Source organism: Lissotriton helveticus, chromosome 1_1, assembly GCF_964261635.1.
Source record: "Lissotriton helveticus chromosome 1_1, aLisHel1.1, whole genome shotgun sequence".
Classification (NCBI taxonomy): domain Eukaryota; kingdom Metazoa; phylum Chordata; class Amphibia; order Caudata; family Salamandridae; genus Lissotriton; species Lissotriton helveticus.
This window is the reverse complement of record NC_136057.1, coordinates 194,376,139-194,396,218: the sequence shown is the minus strand read 5'-3', so window position 1 is coordinate 194,396,218 and position 20,080 is coordinate 194,376,139. Positions and strand designations below refer to the sequence as shown.

Here is a 20,080-nt window from a genome sequence, read left to right as displayed (position 1 = left end):
TAGACAATTGGGTGACAGACACGCATATTTACCCTTACGGGAAGATCCTACAGATGGTCTCATGTCGAGGATAAAATCCATGGTAGAAGAAGCATTAGCAGAGGAATGGATTACTCCAAATGAAGGGGCCTATTTGGTAACAGAATTCCCGGTTATGCCTTACTTCTACCTCCTCCCTAAAGTACACAAGCCACAGAGACCGCCTCCAGGGAGGCCTATTATATCCGGCTTGGGTTCAGCTTTGGAGCCCTTATCTACCTTTGTAGACTTCTTTTTGAGGCCCATCCTGCAGAGGATGCCCACCTATCTGCAAGATACCAAGGACGTGCTAAGGGTACTCCCCGAAATTGACTTCGATCCTGAAAGAGACTTATTAGTCTCTTTCGATGTGGAGTCCTTGTACACTTCCATCCCCCAAGATGAGACTCTAAAAGTGGTTACATCCATCTTGGGGGAAAACATCGGTGACACTATCACTCCTATGACTTTTATCATGGCCTTGGCCACACTGGCCATGAAAGAGAACTATTTCCGTTTTGAGGACACAATATACCTTCAGACCTCCGGAACGAGCATGGGCAGCGTTTTCGCGCCGAGCCTGGCCAATCTCTACATGCATCATTTTGAGCAACAGCACGTGCTTACTCCTACCAACCCTTTTCAATCATCGATAATATGGTGGAAACGCTATATCGATGATGTGCTGGTAGTGTGGAGAGGGAGCCTTGAATCTGTTAGTGAATTCCATCTTTGGCTAAACGGCAGGAATCAGTTCCTCAGATTCACCTTTGAGGCCCATAGGGAGAGACTGTCCTTTCTCGATCTCTCTATCTATGTCACATCTGCAGGCTTGCAGAGTGAGTTATATAGGAAGCCTATGGCTAGAAACTCGTTACTGTTGTACGAGAGTCACCACCCTAAATCCTTGAGGGACAATCTGCCTTATGGTCTGTTTCTCCGCATCCGGAGGAATTGTTCCAGGATGGAGGATTTTAAGGCCCATGCCAATAATTTGTCATCACAACTGGTGGAGAGACACTACCCTAGACCACTTATCAAACGGTCTCTCAAACGAGCACACAACAATAATCGTGAAGCGCTCCTTGAACCGCCAGTGCCAAAAACTCCCACTGATAGACTGACACTTGTGAGCACCTTTAACACTAGAAGTAACAGCCTACAGAAAATCATTAAGAGGCATTGGCGCATCCTCAATCATGGCAATGACCAGATCGCACCGCCCTTGTTCGCTTTCAAAAGATCTAACAGCATTAGGGATCGCCTCATTCACACGCGCCCCAAAGATGTCCCTAAAAGAACTTTGGGCACTCTATGGGACTTACCACCAGCAATTGGTCATCACCCCTGTGGGAATTGTTCTGTTTGCGCATAAACAACACACTCCACCGAGATCAACATAGGCACTGACAGACCCTGGATACAAAGTCACTTCACTAACTGTAACAGTGAGAACCTTATATATCTTCTGACCTGCCCCTGTTCTCGTCAGTATGTGGGAATGACCACACGGAGGGTGCGAGTACGCATGCTTGAGCATAAGAGCTCTTTCCGGTGTAAAAAAACTATGACGCAATTAACAAGGCATTTCCTGAACGAACAACATGGAGAGTCCGACTTTGCATGGACTGTCTTGGAGAAGCCCTTCATACCCTCACATGTGAGGAATATTGCGAAATACCTGTTCCGGAGAGAACAACGATGGGTTTTCAAACTCTCCGCTGACACCAAGGGATTGAATGACCAGATACCATGGTATTCTTTGTAGAGCCCGTTGTCATTCAGAGACACTAGTATATATAGCAAGATTTGAGTCATTTCTAGCATATAGGCAGATGGCTATTGCTTTCGCCTTTAGTCACTTGCTTTTCTTTTCTATATGTACATGATAAGAGTGTTATCTGTGTGCCAATGACTTGATTTGTGCAATGTTTCTGTAAGATCTTATGGCACTTACAGGTTTTTTGATCAGGGTTTCATGGATGAGGTTATCCTTATATCCTTTTGGGCTTATCCTATATTGCTGTATCCTATACCCAACCAGCACTATCACTATGTCCTCCCTGCAGCTTCTGGGTTTTCTCCTGTATTTGAATACAGGACTGTATGTTTGGAATCAGCTACCACACATGACTGGGTTTTAGTCTCACTAACGTAATTACCTGGTGAGGACTGTTCCCAACAGCTCCCTAACATTGTTAGGGTTCGTTATATACAGTATGTTTCCAGCCCAGAGCGCTCGCACCACCAGAACTACAATAATGGCCGTTCTGACGTCCTATTGTTGTCCGGCGGAGTGATACCGGCTCTCGTTTTTTGATGTTAGTCAGTTAATGCCTGTGAGCAATCATCTTGCCATGTTTTCTGGGCATATCTCTATCTAGCATTATGCAGAAATCGAGAGGGATTGTCCAAAACTTCTGGTATACACCGTTTTTAATAATGGAAAATAACTTTTTAAAAAACGAAGGTAAAGTAGTTCCCTTCTCTGTTCTCTGCCAGAACTACAATAATGGCCGTTCTGACGTCATTTCGTAGTCCGGCGGAGTGATACTGGCTCTCGTTTTTTGTTTTTTGTTGTTTATGCCTGTGAGCAAATGCGGATGAGTCCGCTAAGGATTGAAGCATCTTGCCATGATTGCTGGACATATCTTCATCTAGCACTATGCAGAAAGAGAGAGGTATTGTCCATAACTCCTGGTATACACCGTTTTTACTAATGAAAATAACTTTTAAAATACGAAGGTGAAGTAGTTCCCTCCTCTGTTCTGTTATTTAACCCCACACCCCCTCCAGTTCGGTGCCTCCCCCAAGTCTCAGGCGAGTTTGGTGGCACCGACGGAGAGGTGAGTTTAGGAGTGGATTTCTTTTGAACTGACGTTAGGAGGGGCATTTAGTAAGAAATGTATGACTCTTTCTTTTAAATCAGTCAGCAGTTTCAGATTCTTTGTTTCTCATGATTACCTGTACTGTCTGACAGTGTATATAGAATGGTTGACCGATAGTCAGGTTTCTTTTACTTGTATAATGGGTGTCCAGTCATATTTCAAGGTTGTTATTCCTCCACTGAGTTCTTTATGGGACAGATGTAATATAGTGAATAGGGGAATAAATAGATTATCTTAGACTCTGTGAGTATGACTGAGTTTTGATATCTGTTCCTGTTCACATCTATCTGTTTCACAGTGCGGGCCTCGTATACCTGAGCACGGTCCAGGTGAGGTGAGGTCCAGTCCCCTGTCATGCTGGGTGAGCAAGCAAAATTTAAAATGATTCTTTTGAATTAATTATTCGAGATGTAAGAGAAGCAGAGAGCATTTGTGTATGACTTAATCATAAGAATGTAATATATGTGTCTTTCTAGATCACTTTGAACGTCCACTGACTAGGAGGATGAGTAATTGAACAGTAGGTACAGGTTGTATCGTTCCTACCTTGAAACTTTGTTGTGCTTTCACTATTGTTTTCACACACATTCCAACAGTAGCAACTTTTTGAGAGCAGTGGCCCTGATGAATGCCAAGGGACTCTATGCCCGGTAGGCAGAAACATGTCGGCCCGTTTTGCGATAGTCATTGTTCCATACTGTCGTTTGTGCTGTTCCTATTTTAGTTAGGGGATGTGCCTAGTTTCGATTAAAGTTGTTGTTTAGACATATCACCCTATTTTAGATTCACCACCTTTTCTGTTTTGTTGCACTGTACTTTATCACCTTTTTGAGCCATCACTATCAGACCAACAATTGGTAGTTCCAATTTTGACTGTGGACCATATCCAGTACTCACCTTGACTGTGTGGCACGAGGTCTAGATGATCCAAGGACCCGCCTGGTCACAGTGTGAACGACCAAATGATAGGACTGATCACTTGGTTTTTTGATGGTTACTCACAAACAATATGTGTACTGGATCTAGTCTGACCAGTTCTTGATTAAGTCTTTGTCATTCTCATTCTTTGGTTACTTACACATTTGTTTCTCCTTCTCTTTTTTATATTACTATATGGTGACTGCAGCACCATCTGTCATAAAGATAGATTTGACAGTTTAGCCAGCTAGTTGCCTGGCCCATAGACCTCCTAGGTTCTTGCTTGTTATTTATGTGTTGTTACTGGGGAAGTGAACCAGTAGTAGGTCTCTAAAAATCCTTTCCCTTTGACCCTATCCTCCCGGTTTGTTTTTTGATTCCTCCAATCATTCCATGCCATCCTTTTCCAGCCCTTGGGAGAGGCAATGGGAGAAAAAAGGAGCTTTCCCTCCAAGATAATACCGTTATCTTCTCCCAATCCTGTTCAAATTTCTTACGGCTCAGGGATGTTACCTAGGAGGCCAGGACTGACGGTACATTGGCTTAATCATAGGACCCGCTCTCCTTCTCCCTCCAGTTTAACAGAGCCGCCCAAATCTTGCCTTTGCTTCTTTGATCGCAAGCCATATCTGATTCACTAGTATAGGTAATATTCAAGGGAGGGAGAGGGACGATGAAAGAAGAGGAGAGAGATGATGAGAGATTGGAGGGAGAGGGACTATGGGAGACGGGAAGTAGAGGGATGAGTAGAGATGTGAGGGAGAGGCCCGCTGAGAGATGGGAGGGAGAGGGACGATGAGCGATGGGAGGGAGAGGGATGATGAGAGAAGGGAGGGAGAGGGATGAAGAGAGAAGGGAGGGAGAGGGACGATGAGAGAAGGGAGGGAAAGGGATGCTGAGGCAAGGGAGGGTCAGTGATGATGAGAGAAAGGAGGGCTATGGACGCTGAGAGAAGGGAGGGAGAGGGACGATGAGAGAAGGGAAGGAGAGAGATGATGAGAGATGGGAGGGAACGGGACGATGAGGGAAGGGAGGGAGAGGGACTCTGAGAGATGAGAGGGAGAAGGATGGTGTGAGATGGAAGCCTGTGCTGGTAGGGGAGAGGAAGGCAGAAGCTATCATTAGTGAAACTGGTGCAAACTGGTGCAGTGACACTTTTACCCAGGGGCCCTCTGCAGCACACTTATGAATGTTTTACAATAAAAAGTGGACATGGGGATTAATTTTCCGTGCTAGTCTCAGGGCAGATGGCGCTCCTGGCGCAGAAAAGGGGTTAGCATGCTGTAGCTCATTTTCTTTCAGAAAGAGACTTGTTTCAAGATTGAAGTGATGGTCCGACATGGTGGGCAAGAAGTGAAAGAAGCAGAGACAGTCTGCTTCTCAGGGCATCGGCCGTCATTAGTGCAGCAGGTGGAGTACATTGGGGCCCACAGCACCACAAGTGTGGGCAGTAGTGTTTTTGGTCAATTCTGATCTTGTTAATGCTTTTGCTTTTTTCACACATTTAGTGTGGATTACAAGCTGCATTTATTTATTTTATTTTAAGGTTTTATAGAGCGCGTAGTAACCCTAGAGCATCCCAGCGCTAGCGCAGCGCTGTAGGGGAGCACCCGTAAAATGATCTCATGAACCCACCCCCTGTGATCATCCCTCCACCTTCCACTCCAAAAACCTTACCATATAGTTTTGGAAGGAGGGGGTCTAACTTCAAAACAGTTTGATTAGGGGGGCTCAGAGCAAAACACATTGAAGACCTCTGATGTGCAGGACTGCACTGGCTCCTAGTGAGAACCTCTGGCACTGCACCCTTGGGGGTATATATGGTGCAGTGTCTCGCAGACTTAATTAGGGACCCCTAGTGACGAACCTGGCACTGCACCCCTGTGGTATACACAGTGTGGAGCCTGGCTGACTTGATTAGTGACCTCTAATAACCATCTATGCTAGTATTGCATCCCAAATCTGTATACAGTGTGGAGCCTGGCTGGCTTGATTAGATACCTCTAGTGACCATCTATACCAGTATTGCATCACTAGTCTGTATACTGTGCGTGCCTGGCTGACTTGACTGGGGGCCTCTGGTAGCCATCTATACTAGTAGTGAGTCCCGAGTCTGTATACAGTGTTGTGCCTGGCTGACTTGACTTGGGGCGTCTAGTGGCCATCTCTACTAGTAGTGCATTCCTAGTCTGTATACAGTGTTGTGCCTGGCTGACTTGATAAGGGACCTCTAGTGACTGGGGCCGTCTAGTAACCATCTATGCTAGTATTGCATCCCTAGATTGTATACAGTGCAGTGATTAGATGACTTGGCAGTAAGTTATTAGGCACTACTTGTTGTCACTGGTGAGATGTGCTGTGAATGGGTCAAGGTGGAGTGAGATAGGCCAGTCGCATCACCTCCTTTCCCATTGAACTGTTTTAAAATTCTGCAAAGGCCCTCACATGATAAAATGGTCTTTATACTTAATAGTCAGTATTCATTTTAACATTACTTTTCTTCCTTTGGTTGCTTTTATTAGCGCCAGCCATTAAAGCAGCTCTGGGGTACATTTTAAATTCCTTTATTCTTATGTTTGCAGTTTTAAATATGCACTGACGTGAGGATAAAATAAAGGCTTTAAGCGATTTTCTAGTTTTTCATGCTGGGACATTAATGTACTGTTCAAGCCAATAAACAATAGGCAGTTAGCAATACTAATGGCTGGTTCTGGTGGGTGTGCATGCACCTGGAATGGCTCGATCTGCCAGGGTTGTATGAATATTTATGGTGTGTGAGGACTGCTTTGTTCAGTTTGGGAATGGGACTGGACACCACCAGGCTGATTCAGTTTGAATGAGGCTACGAGTTGAACTGGACAGGCCATGGACAGGCCCAGGCCTGTGTTAGGGGTTAATGGGGCTAGAATGGGCGTGGCAGGGCCACACTGGTTCTGGTGAATGTGAGTGGGCTTGAAATACTTTGAACTGGATGGACAGGTTGTGATTGATGTAAGGGTCAGAGGGCATTGAGAAGGGGTAGACCTGCTGGAAGTGGGTAGGGATTGAACACTCTGAATCGGGCTAGCTGTTTTTGATTCTATTACAGGTCCGGAGGTTATGGATTATGCTATCTCTTTTTTACTGTAAAACACAGCAGCCAATGAAAACACACAATTAGTGAATATAAATGAATATAAAGTACATTGTCCATGATGCTTAGCATCTGTCATGCCTCCTTAGCTCCCCATAAGAGTCCTGAGCATAGTCTCTTCCTCCTCTCTCTTTGCTGTTCACAGCACGAGCTAAGTACCTCCTCGAATGCTTTTCACAGCGTTTTGATTGTGCTGCTTTGCCAGATTGTAATGCTAATTTGATACATGTGGATCGTTTGAGACTATTTCACTGCCTTTAATGTGCTCATATTTGCGATTTCGTGCTAAATTTGACGTTTTGATTGTTTTGCTTGTTTCATGAATGCGGAGTGATCGCGCGCCTCACGCGCTGTGATGGGATGCTCTCCCCCCTATGCCAACCAACAACCAAAATGCCAATACTGATAAAGATTTAAACAATTAAATTCAAAGGTGCAAGAATATCAAAACCGAGCAACCTTAAGCTCATTAGTAGTAATTGTTCATAATTTCTCAGTAGACATACATATACAGGGAACATATTTATACAAACAATTGTCTATACAAATATTTACAACCACCATGAAATGAATACATTCAACACATAACAATTCTCAATCACTCGCCATCCTATTTCAAAACACACTATCACATCCAATCAAACAATCCACATACATAAGACACAACAAAGTCCTTTTGGGACAATAAAAAAAAGATTTCTTTTGAAAACAAGGCCCTTACACCTACCAAACAGAGTGTTGATTTTTACCTATTCAGCTACATGCATAATATCATGACTTCCAATCAGCAAAATATTCTACTGTATTTAGCATGCTTCAATAAGATACAAATGTTTGGTGGTGTAAATTAGAAGGGTCTGCGCGTTTCAAACCCCAACCAGTAATGGGGTTCTCATCAGGACCGAGACACACTGTTAGGACCTATGCCAGCATAGCGGTTTTGCAGGCTGTCTACCGACCACGCGTTCAGCGCTTGTGTGTCCTGGGCTACCCTTTCTCCCCGCTGCCACTGAGGAAAGGAGATAATATCCTGAAACGCGTCTGGCTTTGGAGAAACATGAGATGCCTGGGTGTGAGCGAGATGACTGCTGGCAGGTTGCTCAATTAAAGAAAGCACTTCAACCATTGATCTTCTGTGTGGATTCCTCCTTTGTGCTTCCTGAAACGACGGATTTATGCGGCTTGCACGGCCGGCGAGGAAACCCACTGTTGAGAGGCGGGCCCGTTCTGGCTTCACATTGAGGTTAGGAGTGACGGGCGGAAGAGTTGCAGGAGCCTGTTCAGGGCGGGAACCTGCATCAGTGCGTTTGGACTTCTGAAAAGCAGGGCAGTCACAGTGCTTTCAAACAGGACATCAACTCACATGATTTATTATTTTGGGACAATTGAGAATGAATAGCGCACCCACAGGGGAGTTATGTACACACGGACTACAAATACCAGGAGGCTGCGAGAGCGCCACGCCCACTGTGGCAGGTGTTAGGAATATAAACTGAACGTGTGTAGCGAGCTTTTCATTTCTCCCCGCTGCCACTGAGGAAAGGAGATAATATCCTGAAACGCGTCTGGCTTTGGAGAAACATGAGATGCCTGGGTGTGAGCGAGATGACTGCTGGCAGGTTGCTCAATTAAAGAAAGCACTTCAACCATTGATCTTCTGTGTGGATTCCTCCTTTGTGCTTCCTGAAATGACGGATTTATGCGGCTTGCACGGCCGGCGAGGAAACCCACTGTTGAGAGGCGGGCCCGTTCTGGCTTCACATTGAGGTTAGGAGTGACGGGCGGAAGAGTTGCAGGAGCCTGTTCAGGGCGGGAACCTGCATCAGTGCGTTTGGACTTCTGAAAAGCAGGGCAGTCACAGTGCTTTCAAACAGGACATCAACTCACATGAGTTATTATTTTGGGACAATTGAGAATGAATAGCGCACCCACAGGGGAGTTATGTACACACGGACTACAAATACCAGGAGGCTGCGAGAGCGCCACGCCCACTGTGGCAGGTGTTAGGAATATAAACTGAACGTGTGTAGCGAGCTTTTCATTTCTCCCCGCTGCCACTGAGGAAAGGAGATAATATCCTGAAACGCGTCTGGCTTTGGAGAAACATGAGATGCCTGGGTGTGAGAGCGAGATGACTGCTGGCAGGTTGCTCAATTAAAGAAAGCACTTCAACCATTGATCTTCTGTGTGGATTCCTCCTTTGTGCTTCCTGAAATGACGGATTTATGCGGCTTGCACGGCCGGCGAGGAAACCCACTGTTGAGAGGCGGGCCCGTTCTGGCTTCACATTGAGGTTAGGAGTGACGGGCGGAAGAGTTGCAGGAGCCTGTTCAGGGCGGGAACCTGCATCAGTGCGTTTGGACTTCTGAAAAGCAGGGCAGTCACAGTGCTTTCAAACAGGACATCAACTCACATGAGTTATTATTTTGGGACAATTGAGAATGAATAGCGCACCCACAGGGGAGTTATGTACACACGGACTACAAATACCAGGAGGCTGCGAGAGCGCCACGCCCACTGTGGCAGGTGTTAGGAATATAAACTGAACGTGTGTAGCGAGCTTTTCATTTCTCCCCGCTGCCACTGAGGAAAGGAGATAATATCCTGAAACGCGTCTGGCTTTGGAGAAACATGAGATGCCTGGGTGTGAGCGAGATGACTGCTGGCAGGTTGCTCAATTAAAGAAAGCACTTCAACCATTGATCTTCTGTGTGGATTCCTCCTTTGTGCTTCCTGAAATGACGGATTTATGCGGCTTGCACGGCCGGCGAGGAAACCCACTGTTGAGAGGCGGGCCCATTCTGGCTTCACATTGAGGTTAGGAGTGACGGGCGGAAGAGTTGCAGGAGCCTGTTCAGGGCGGGAACCTGCATCAGTGCGTTTGGACTTCTGAAAAGCAGGGCAGTCACAGTGCTTTCAAACAGGACATCAACTCACATGAGTTATTATTTTGGGACAATTGAGAATGAATAGCGCACCCACAGGGGAGTTATGTACACACGGACTACAAATACCAGGAGGCTGCGAGAGCGCCACGCCCACTGTGGCAGGTGTTAGGAATATAAACTGAACGTGTGTAGCGAGCTTTTCATTTCTCCCCGCTGCCACTGAGGAAAGGAGATAATATCCTGAAACGCGTCTGGCTTTGGAGAAACATGAGATGCCTGGGTGTGAGCGAGATGACTGCTGGCAGGTTGCTCAATTAAAGAAAGCACTTCAACCATTGATCTTCTGTGTGGATTCCTCCTTTGTGCTTCCTGAAATGACGGATTTATGCGGCTTGCACGGCTGGCGAGGAAACCCACTGTTGAGAGGCGGGCCCGTTCTGGCTTCACATTGAGGTTAGGAGTGACGGGCGGAAGAGTTGCAGGAGCCTGTTCAGGGCGGGAACCTGCATCAGTGCGTTTGGACTTCTGAAAAGCAGGGCAGTCACAGTGCTTTCAAACAGGACATCAACTCACATGAGTTATTATTTTGGGACAATTGAGAATGAATAGCGCACCCACAGGGGAGTTATGTACACACGGACTACAAATACCAGGAGGCTGCGAGAGCGCCACGCCCACTGTGGCAGGTGTTAGGAATATAAACTGAACGTGTGTAGCGAGCTTTTCATTTCTCCCCGCTGCCACTGAGGAAAGGAGATAATATCCTGAAACGCGTCTGGCTTTGGAGAAACATGAGATGCCTGGGTGTGAGCGAGATGACTGCTGGCAGGTTGCTCAATTAAAGAAAGCACTTCAACCATTGATCTTCTGTGTGGATTCCTCCTTTGTGCTTCCTGAAATGACGGATTTATGCGGCTTGCACGGCCGGCGAGGAAACCCACTGTTGAGAGGCGGGCCCGTTCTGGCTTCACATTGAGGTTAGGAGTGACGGGCGGAAGAGTTGCAGGAGCCTGTTCAGGGCGGGAACCTGCATCAGTGCGTTTGGACTTCTGAAAAGCAGGGCAGTCACAGTGCTTTCAAACAGGACATCAACTCACATGAGTTATTATTTTGGGACAATTGAGAATGAATAGCGCACCCACAGGGGAGTTATGTACACACGGACTACAAATACCAGGAGGCTGCGAGAGCGCCACGCCCACTGTGGCAGGTGTTAGGAATATAAACTGAACGTGTGTAGCGAGCTTTTCATTTCTCCCCGCTGCCACTGAGGAAAGGAGATAATATCCTGAAACGCGTCTGGCTTTGGAGAAACATGAGATGCCTGGGTGTGAGCGAGATGACTGCTGGCAGGTTGCTCAATTAAAGAAAGCACTTCAACCATTGATCTTCTGTGTGGATTCCTCCTTTGTGCTTCCTGAAATGACGGATATATATATATATATATATATATATATTGCAGTACTCCATCCACCAACAATCCAATGCCACACAACGGATCAGGATAGACACGCGGACCCAATTTCTTATGTGCTTATTTATTAATTAAAGTTATTGCCCTGCATCCCATGCCGCCATGACCCGTTTCAGTCCTCACCACAGCCTTATAACCAGAATGGATGACTGGGTGAGATATGAAGATGACCAGGAGGAGATTTATTATGAAGGCCAGCAGGAGACTGTCCTTGAGGATAATATTGTGGAGGCCCTGGACGCTTCTGTCCAATCCTCGGTGAATAAGGCCATTGAGAGCACAGTCCCTCATACTGTGCAACAGGCATTAGCTGCTGCACTTAAACCTATCACTAAGCATCTTGAAAGCTTTGCAAAACGATACGGTTTTACTAAAGAAAAATCCAAGTCTACTCCTCCAACTCCCGGCACAGCGTCAGAGAGTCCATGCTGCCTGCTGTTGTACATAAATTAAGTAAGCAGCAGGACACGTCTTCCAGTAGTTAAGTTGGATTTATTAAGTTACAAGGAATAAGATAAGACAGCAGAGCACAAAGCCTCACTGCTGACCACAGACCAACTGCTAGGGCTAGAATCCCAACACACCAGATAGAACACAGCTAGGTAAGAAGATAGAAACACAAAGAAAGGACTAAAGAAATCAAGAAGCCATATAAAGCTAAGTATGAATTTACAACACATCTTCCCCCCTTACAAACAACACAAATGAAAACCTCAAAGACATAAGAAGATAAAGCATGGAAAACATGAAGAAGAAAACGTATAACACTTAGGAGGTCGAAGACCTCATGAACTTCCAGAACAGGGAGAAAAGAATCAGGATCAAGAACTGAAATAAGATGAAGATCACTATGACCACCTTCTCCCCTTCAATTGACAAAAATGAAGAGCCAGTGCACTCTCTACGTTCCATCATCGTGGCCACCAAAAACAGAAACAGAGAGTTCACTTTCTCCAATAATAATTGTCCATCGCAGATATTCACTATTTAGAAGATACAACAGTTCTGGAAGAATACTCCAGAAGAAAAATTTGGAACTAGAATTCTTTCAGTCCAAAAGTTAGTTCTGAACCAGGTGTACAGGTTCTGGATCTTTTCTTCGGGTTAAGAGCCTCAAATTGATTTTAGGCTTCCGAAATCTCTTACATTTAATTTCTCAAGCTCTAGTCCTTCACGAACCATGGTCGTGAACCCTGCCGGACTTGGGACTCTCTTCATCCACTCCCGGTACAGGTTGTAAGAGTTTTGTCCTCCACCGGTCCTGGAACGTTATCTGTCCACTCCCGGTACTCCTCCTCCAGTCCTGGCACATCCTTTGTCCTCTCCCGGTCCTAAATCTGGAAATTTTGTCCCATTCCAGTCCAGAGACATTCTTCTGTCCCCACCCAACTCTTGGTTTAGCGGGTCCTGGAATTTACTTTGTTCCCTACCAGTCCAGGGGCATTTTTCTGTCCCCACCCATCTTTTGGTTCAGCGGGTCTTGGAATTTGCTTTGTTCTCTTCCAGTCCAGGGGCATTTTTCTGTCCCCACCCATCTCTTGGTTCAGCGGGTCCTGGAATTTACTTTGTTCCCTACCAGTCCAGGGACATTTTCTGTCCCCACCCATCTCTTGGTTCAACGGGTCCTGGAATTTACTTTGTCGTCTCTCTTTTTTTTTTTAAACATATGTCCCCTTAAACCACAGGAGTCTCCATCCAGATTTACTGTGGCACTGGAGCCACCTTCACATGAGACCACTTCTGGGACCATTGTCCCCTCCTGGTTATGGGACCTCGATTTCAATATTGCAATTAGTAATTCATCTCTTTGAATCTACAGTCTTAACTCTTGCACAGGAACAACTCTTCATTCTCAAATTAGGACTGATTTTCTTCTGCCTCATTTATCTTGAAGCTTGCTTTTGCGCACTACCTTGACTTGCTTCAATGCCACTTCAAATTCCTCAATTTATGGTCAGTTTCCAAATTACCCAACTTTATTCCTTTTCCTGAGGTTAGGGGTCTAAATAGTGGCATCTCACTTAAAAACTTTCACAAACATTTTTTCCCTTCCTGCCTCACACTAACTTTCAAGCTGTTTCTTCTCCCTTCAGCACTAATCTTAAATAAAAAAAAAAATTGCTGTACCTTGAAAATCCACATGATGGCACTGTTAGTAAAGGATTAACAGACTTAATTTTGACTCATTTGTGCTTCGACACTTGACAGGTCTCTCTGCTCGAAAGAAATGACTATGCTCAGCGTATGGAAACTGTCAACATATGTGCTTAACATCGGTAGTGTTTGAGATTGACATTCAAGTTCGAAAACGCCGCATGCGTGTGAATATGAAGAGCAAGTCGAAATGACCAAATAACAAACCCGCATCTAATTCAAGCCCCTTGTGCTTCTCTCTCAATATTCGATCTATGCAGGCAGTCTTGTGATGGCAAAGGGAAGAAAGTACCTTAAAGATGTGCGAACTTGCAGCATAAGTGAATGTTTGTAAAGGCAGCCCTCCTTTCTCTCAGTCTATACGACATCGCAATCAGTCCAAATTTGTCAGTTTCCTTTTTTAGGTCGAGGGACCCGTGCTTGGCCGTAGGCCAGGCCGGAAGTCCGGAGACTTATTGTTTCTTAGAGTGGCTGCTTTATCCCGCCTCTCTTTTCGTCTCTCCTCCATTGGCTGGCTTCCTAAACGGAGGCCGGCCATTGGAGGAGAGAGCCGTCACTTCAATTTAGCCCCATCACTTTCGGATTCGGGGGCGTAAGTTTTGCTGTTCCTTAGACAGTGATGTTGTCTGTCACTCAGAACCACAAAACCACGCCCCCGATTCCGAACATTTTTGGAGCTTTGGGCCACCATTTTGTTTCCTTCGCAGTGAAGGTGAGCCGTTCCTCGCTGTCCTCTTGCCTTCTTCCCCCTGATTGTTTTGAATCCCATGCAGGGCCGCAGGCTTAGATAGGAAAGGGGCTACAATGGCTGCTCTCCGACTCAATGCTCCCCACACGTGCTCGCTGTGAGTGAAAATGGCGCAGGCACTCCGGGCCCCGCAATCCACTTCTCGAATGGCCAGATGAAGCACGCAGGTCTCAGCACCCTATTGTGGGGCGCAGCACCAGCACCAAGAGCCACCGATATGTAGGGAGGGTCTCACCACTCCAGGGCCGCTGCCCCCCAGGGCGTGATCGCCGGAGCTGCAGGCCGCGAACCCCCTCCCCGCCCAGGCCTGCAGCCGCGGGCCAGAGACAGGTCGTGCCGCCACTCACCGCAACTCGGTCGCAGCACAGTGTCTTCTTTTCGGGGGCAGTTAACGTAGGTGCTGTACGGAGCCCCTCCAGGCAGTCTCAGTACGCCAGCACATCTTCGCACTCTGCCACAGGAGGCCGCCGATAATACGGGCTGCTGAGTCTCCACCTCAGCCCTCTGCTGATGCCAGTTGTCCGATGTAGGCACGGGCAGCCTCCGGGCCCCAGTAGAAGTGGTCCAGCGCACGGTAGACGCCGTGGGCAGACCAGGCTCGCTACCCGGGAGTAGAGCAGGCAGCACCAGCCGCTATACAGTGTTGGCTGCCATGTTGCAGAGACGCAGCGGGGGCCTCAGCTGCGATGAATCGCCCACAGCTGTGACTCAGGCGATATTCAGCACCGTCACTCCCATGCCAGCACCAAGAGCCACCGGTATGTAGGGAGGGTCTCACCACTCCGGGGCAGCTGCCCCCCAGCCCACGATTGCCGGAGCTGCAGGCCGCGAACCGACCCCCCCCGCCCAGGCCTGCAGCCGTGGGCCAGAGACAGGTCAGGCCGCCACTCACCGCAACTTAAACACCCGCCAGGTCTGCTTCAACATCGGATTAGAATTCTATCGCATTATATGTCTGGATTAATGAAAAGTAGGATTGCGGAATACGTATTATCGGGTCACTGCAGGTTTGTAACACGCACTGATCACCACGGTTGACTTCACAGAAATGCAAACAAACCCGGTGGGGGGCAAAGGATAGCGCGCGTTACATCATCCGCGGCTCGGTCTGTGCTATCACCACCCTCAGGAGAGCTGCAGGACGAATGCGAGGATTGTGCCATATCCCCACTGCCTTCGGTGAGATGATGTTATGACCAGCACTGCCGGTACTGTTCTCTGTTTTCACTCCCTGTTGCTCTATCTCTGCCCCCTGCCTTGTCTCCCATTGTTCTTTCCATCCCTCTGCTGTTCAGCTCCTCTCTATCCCCACTGCCCTCGGTGAGATGACGTTATGATCAGCACCGCCGGTACTGTTCTCTGTTTTCACTCCCCGTCGCTCTATCTCTGCCCCCTGCCTTGTCTCCCATTGTTATTTCCATCCCCCTGCTGTTCAGCTCCTCTCTATCCCCACTGCCTTCGGTGAGATGACGTTATGACCAGCACCGCCGGTACTGTTCTCTGTTTTCGTGTAACATGTAACTGACTGTAGGATCCTGATTGTCCCTATCCCATGTATGTCCCAGCCGGTATCTGGCATGCTAACATGAATCATGCACTGGAACCAGAGTATCTAGGGGAGAGAAGAGATACAGTTGGAGGGAGGATAGAGCCCTGACAGGGCCTACCTGCTGTGCTGTAACCTAACGGCCTAACATGAAATAAAGAAGTTCCCTTCTACGTGGGTGGCTTATAAGAAGACTCTGCGCTTCTGCACTGACCTTTTCTTTCTTTGAAGAATGTAATGATTGTGTGTGACAACCAGAACAAACAGACGCACACAAACATACTCCAATACTCACTAACCACAGACCAACAGAGACTGGCATACATTTTCACGGGCACGTGCAGATAGTGACGCACCAACATGCACTGCTGATTGAGCATGGCACTAGCTGAGACACTGATCGCTATCACTGCACTACGCTGTTGCTCTGCAATGAAGACACATTGCCAGCTAGTGAGCGCAAGCATCTTTTTTTGGGTTTCATTTTGTAAAATTGACCCATTTCAGAATTCACACCCTCCACCCTCCTCATCATAGCTTCTGAAGTTGTGTCATAGAAACTGCGTTTGAAATGTGCACATCCTGGGAAAGCGTGTGACCCGGATCATGGCCCCACCCCTTACAGTCCCACTGCATGTCTCGTGTTTTCTTCTAATATCAGACATTTGGCACTGAGTCAGCCTGTGCAGTCACCCGCTGCCCTCTGTCAAGGCTGAGGCATACACACCTGGCACAGGTACAGCTCCTCGCCTGGATGCCTCTTGTGTTTACTCCCCTCGCAGTCTCTGCTTCCTGTCCCTCCCACAGCCAGTCTATTATTTCCCTAGACGTGTCCCTCCCTTACTTTTGTGGTCCTTCCATACCATCTTCTTATCTCTATTCTCTACCTAAGCTAATAATTACCCTGGTCCTACCTCTCTGACTTACTCTCTCTCGTTTTAACTCTTCCTCCTTTGCTCAGTCTGCTCACCCTTTCCTGCTCTTTTATTTTGTTCGCCTTGCATTGCCTCTATTGTTTATTCTTCACGGAGCTTTCCAAGGTGCTGCTGGAGCCTCGCTCAAGACAGAGTACAGCTGGAGTACTGGGGAGTTTGAGTCCAGCAAGTAAGCCCAGTCTGATGTTCTTTGCTGCAGCACACTTGTGAATTGAGCGTAGTTGAAGGCAACTAGAAATAATCGACCATGAAATATTTACATTTATTTATTTGCAGATTTGTACAGCATGAACCAGACACAACAAATTGTCAAAACGCTTTACAAACATTAAAGGTATAGAGCAAATCCACAGAAACTTTAAAAAAATATATTTTTTTAATCCTAGTTCTTACTTTCCATTTTGTACTTTCTTGCCAATTGTTTTCAGAAACAAGGGCTATTTTTCCTTTCCCCAAAAATATAACAATCACAAAAAAATCTTTATAAACCCAAAAATGTGTGGGCTGTGTGGGCTGTGAGAGCTGTGTGGGCTGTGAAAGCTGTGTGAGCTATGCGAGCTGTGCACTCATTTTTCTTGCCTTCTGCCCACTGATTCTGCCATTTTTTCTTGCCTTGTGCCCTCTGATTGTGCCGTTTGTCGTGCCTTATGTCCCCTGATTGTGCCGTTTTTCATGCCCCTGCCCCCCTGATTGTAATATTTTTGCCAGTGTTTGTTTGCTGCTGGTATTGCCTTTGCTTCTTCGCTGCCGTTATTGTCTTTGCCAGTGTTTGTTTGCTGCCGTTATTGTCCTTGTCAGTGCTTGTTTGCTGCTGGTATTAACTTTGCCAGAGCTATGTGGCCTGTGAGAGCTGTGTGGGCTGTGAGAGCTGTGTGGGCTGTGAGAGCTGTGTGGGCTGTGAGAGCTGTGTGGGCTGTGTGGGCTGTGAGAGCTGTGTGGGCTGTGAGAGCTGTATGGGCTGTGAGAGCTGTGTGGGCTGTGAGAGCTGTGTGGGCTGTGAGAGCTGTGTGGGCTGTGAGGGCTGTGAGAGCTGTGTGGGCTGTGTGGGCTGTGAGAACTGTGTGGGCTGTGAGAGCTGTGAGAGCTGTGTGGGCTGTTAGTGCTGTGTGGGCTGTGAGAGCTGTGTGGGCGGTGAGAGCTGTGTGGGCTGTGTGAGCTGTGTGGGCTGTGAGAGCTGTGAGGGCTGTGTGGGCTGTGAGAGCTGTTGGCAATGTAAATAACAATGCTATTTATTTATCATTAAAAAAAGAATAAAAATGTCATGAGCAATGCCAATAGCTCTACCTGTCTCTCACTACCTCACTCTCTATCTACCTCACTCTCTCTCACTACATCACTCTCTTTACCTCACTACTCCACACTATCTATCTCACTACCTCATAATATCACGACTTCTCTCTCCAAAACATCACTACCTCACTCTCTCACTACCTCACTCTCTATCTCACTACATAACAACTTCACTCTCTCTCTCTCTAACTCACTACCTCACTCACTCTTTATTTCACTACCTCACTCTCTCTCTTTCTATCTCACTAACTCACTTTCACTCTCTCTTTCACTACCTCTCTCTCTATCTCAATACCTCACAACATCACTCTCTGCTTATATCTCACTACCTCACAACATCCCTCTCCCTCACTACCTCACTCTTTCACTACCTAGCTCTCTCTATCTCACTACCTCACTCTCTCTCTCACTACCTCACTCTCTCTCTATTTCAATACCTCACTCTCTCTCTGCTAATGCAATAAGTCTCACATATGCAAACAATTAAGCTATTGCCAATAGAAATGACAATGCCATTTATTTAGGGATAAAAAATAAAAAAAATAAAAAAAATGCCAATAGCTCTAACTATAATATTGCCGAGACCATTGCATTGTAAATGCTTGTTTAATATGCAGTACTGAGGAAGAAACTATACACAAAATGGCCGCTTTACGTAAAACGTGAAGACGTACTGAAAGAATCTCGGGCCAAGCACTGGTAACTAAGCAACAAGGAGGAGTCTTGGAGAGTCATAACCTGTGACACGCTGACTATCCGCAAGCACCAACGGAGATTCTACTACGTCATCAGTATGAAGATGACAGCGCAGAGAGAGAGGATCACTCTGCCCAACTACGGAAAGGCAGACTCCAGTGAATTATCTAGCACAAGGCAGGCAAGCGCAGGGTAGGAATTCGCACCTGAAACGAAAAGTTATTCCTCATGCCTTGGTTTTTGTGGCTGTAGCGTCCTGTTTGTCCATATTCTCTTTCTGTTCTTCAAAGGGAAATAATTGTCAAATTTAAAAGTGTTAACAATCTCTTTACCAAGCATTAACAGTCTCTTCAAGTTGTTTGCGCTTCTGCTTATTAACACACGTTTACCAGGATTAATTTGCGGCTGATTTCTTTTACACTTGTTTTGTAGACTTTCCTTCTAGTTTGTGGCTAATTTCTTCAAACTTTCTTGCAAACACAGGTTTTAGTTACTTTTCTTCTTGTTACAAGCCGCAGTTAGGTGGGTTCTTTATTTGTGAGGTCTTGCTCATGCTGCGCTGCGCTATTCTTCTTCGGCTTCCTTCAGGTCTTGTTCTTTAGTCTGCTCCTCTGGTTTTCCTCTGGTCTGGTCAGCTTCAGATGTCGCCAAAATCGTCGCCAAAATGTTGTACATAAATTAATTAAGCAGCAGGACACGACTTCCAGTAGTTAAGTTGGATTTATTAAGTTACAAGGAATAAGATAAGACAGCAGAGCACAAAGCCTCACAGCTGACCACAGACCAACTGCTAGGGCTAGAATCCCAACACACCAGATAGAACACAGCTAGGTAAGAAGATAGAAACACAAAGAAAGGACTAAAGAAACCAAGAAGCCATATAAAGCTAAGTATGAATTTACAACACCTGCCCCAGCTGGAGAACATGAATATGCGACTGGAGGCAAGGCGAAAAGTAAGCAGAGGGTATTCCCAGATACTGACACTACCGACACCGATACGGACACTACCTCTACAGATGAAGAAGCACCTCCCAAGAAAACGGCGAAGAAGGTAGCTTCCTCCGCCCCTGAGGGGTTGGCCAATACCCCGCTCACCTTCAATCCTAATGACATAGTGCATCCAAGGTCTTCAGATTGGGCTTTGGAAGTTTCCGAATACCTTCACGGAAACATGTGCAAAGGTTTCGACAAAGTGGTCTGCAACAGGCTACGGTCAGATTGTCCTCGTCCTGATCTGCCTGATAAAGTAGCTGAGACTCCAAAGATAGATGTAAGTTTCAATGGAAAGGTCGGTGGTTCGAGTATTTGGCCCTTCCTTTTGGGCTTTCCCCAGCTCCATGGTGCTTCACCAAAGTGATGAAGCCAGTAGTCGCTCATTTACGGGAGCGAG

At 46.7% G+C, this 20,080-nt stretch overlaps 1 long non-coding RNA gene across 5 annotated transcripts in view; it reads left to right on the top strand.

Annotated features, from left to right (window-relative positions):
• The first annotated feature begins 2,612 nt into the window (after nt 1-2,612).
• Nucleotides 2,613-20,080, top strand: part of LOC144784384 (uncharacterized) — a 623,310-nt gene continuing 605,842 nt past the window's right edge. For 4 of the 5 annotated variants that reach the window (XR_013601642.1, XR_013601653.1, XR_013601637.1 and 1 more), the window contains exons 1-3: nt 2,808-2,864; nt 3,205-3,267; nt 3,383-3,556. This is a non-coding gene — a long non-coding RNA (uncharacterized LOC144784384). Of the gene's footprint in view, nt 2,700-2,807; nt 2,865-3,204; nt 3,268-3,382; nt 3,557-20,080 lie in introns of those variants that run through there. The other variant, XR_013601650.1, reaches the window with a different exon arrangement.